The sequence below is a fragment of the Mustelus asterias genome, chromosome 2 (assembly GCF_964213995.1).
Source record: "Mustelus asterias chromosome 2, sMusAst1.hap1.1, whole genome shotgun sequence".
NCBI classification, from domain to species: domain Eukaryota; kingdom Metazoa; phylum Chordata; class Chondrichthyes; order Carcharhiniformes; family Triakidae; genus Mustelus; species Mustelus asterias.
The window spans coordinates 45090711-45093097 of NC_135802.1; positions in this window are offsets into that span (position 1 = coordinate 45090711).

Below are 2387 nucleotides of genomic sequence, written 5' to 3' on the forward strand. Positions count from 1 at the left end.
TCTATTACCGAGTGACTCTATACATCATGCAGCAGGTGACGCTATTCTCGAGTTCCATGTTAACCCTTGCTTTGCCGAACACCTTTACTTTCCAATTGCATGCATCCCCCTTTCTTCTCCAAAGAAAATGTTCCATTCCAATGGAGTATAACTACTTGTAATACAATTTTTACTTGCTATCCCTGCTCCCCCATCTCAGGTCTCTGACTTTATAAATTCATGATGCGGAGATCTTTATATAAATCTTATATAAATATAAATCTTTTTATAAATTCAGACAGGCTTGAGGCTTGACAGTTTTTTCACATCTCAGTCCGTCACGTTTGGAACAATAGTAATAGCACTCTGAGTTTCTGGCACTTGGCTATCTCTGTGTAAGTCACTGTTTGCACTCCTTCGAGTTATGTTTCTCTTTATTAACAACTTGTCTGGTTTTTTTTGGACTCTGTGGGTTTGTTCTCATCCTTCTGAGGGAATGTACACTCTGTTCATTTCTAGAGTGGACTCGAATTTTCTTTTTCTGGTATTGACCATGTTCTCGCAAGTGGCATGCATTTGCAAATGGAACATTTGTTTGCACTTTTTTCACAATCTCAGTCAAACATTCGTTTGCTGTTTTATTTTCAAACCATTTAGCAAGCTTATGAATCTTTTCAATTTTGATTTGATTTATTATTGTCACGTATTAGTATAAAGTGAAAAGTATTGTTGCTTGCGAGCTATACAGATAAAGCATACCATTCATAGAGAAGAAAACGAGAGAGTGCAGAATGCAGTGTTATAGTCATTGCGAGGGTGTAGAGAAAGATCAACTTAATGCGAAGTAGGTCCATTCAAATGTCTGATGGCAGCAGGGCAGAAGCTGTTCTTGAGTCGGTTGGAAGAAGGTGGAAGAGAGAATGTCTGGGGTGCGTGGGGTCTTTAATTATGCTGCCTGCTTTGCTAAGGCAGCGGCAAGTGTAGACAGAGTCAATGGATGGGAGGCTGGTTTGCGTGATGGATTGGGCTACATTCACGACTTTTTGTAGTTTCTTGTGGTCTTGGGCAAAGCAGGAACCATACCAAGCTGTGATACAACCAGAAAGAATGCTTTCTATGGTGCATCAGTAAAAGTTGGTGAGAGTCATATCTGATATGCCAAATTTCCTTAGTCTTCAAAGAAAGTAGAGGCATTGGTGGGTTTCAGCGCATTATTTCATTGACTCAGCTTGAATCTAGTGCTTCAAAACATTTAGTTCAGTTCTAATTCAAACAAATTAATGTAGAACAGTTTTGCTTTCTCACAGCACCAGGGACCCGGATTCGATTCCCAGCTTGGGTCACTGTCTGTGCGGAGTCTGCACATTCTCCCCATGTCTGCGTGGGTTTCCTCCCACAGTCTGAAAGACGTGCTGGTTAGGTGTATTAGCCATGCTAAATTCTCCTTCCATGTACCCAAACAGGCGCCGGAGTGTGGCGACTTGGGGAATTTCACAGTAACTTCATTTCATTGTTAATGTGAGCCTACTTGTTTCATTAATAAATAAGCTTAAACCATTTACTTTTTGCACATTTTGCTGCTTTTGAGTTACCTCAGATAGCTTTTCTTCATTCACAGCCATTTGTGCACTCCACATTGCCATTTGATGTTACAGTTTGGGTACTGGGTCAGCACTTTCAAGAAACAGTATTTTTGAGCCTTGCATCTACTTCTCAGCCATTTCTTTCTTTTGCACTAAACTCTTTTGCTTGTGCATTTTGTTGCACTGGTGCGGTCAGCAACCATCTTGTAGTTTACTTGAATATTGCCTCCCTCGCTCTGGAGTCTTTTGTCTCCCTCACTCTGGGATCTCTTGTTGCCTTTGGTGTTTTATTGCGTGTTGCCCTTTCACTGGGATCCTCTGTTTCCCTCAGTGTTTTATTGGGAGTTGCTCTCTCTCTAGGGTCTCATATTGTCCTTCGCATTTTATTGGGAGTGTTCTAAGCCATTCTTCTGTATGTTGTAGCCATTTCCTTATCCATAATGCATCTGGCTCTTCTAATTTTCTGTCCATGGCCATTTGTATTTCCTTGTAGTTACATCTTTAAATGTTATTGACCCTTTAAGGTTGTCAGTGCAGTAACCATTTTTTCACTCAGGTTGTAGTTGCTAGGATACAGGTGGTTTCCCTCTGTGCTTGTTTTGAGTTTTGTTGCTGGGGACCTATCACTCAGGATCTTGTAATTTTGTATTTTTGCTCATTGTCTTTGTGATCTGACCAGGTTTTCTATTTTTTACTCTGCCACTCGGGAATCTGGCAGTGGGCTTTCACTCACTCTGGTGGATTCCTCAACTTCTGGGTCTGAAGCCAAGCTTTTTCTTCAATTTTTCTTCTTGGGCAAATGTCTCTCTTGTTAGGTTTCAGGCG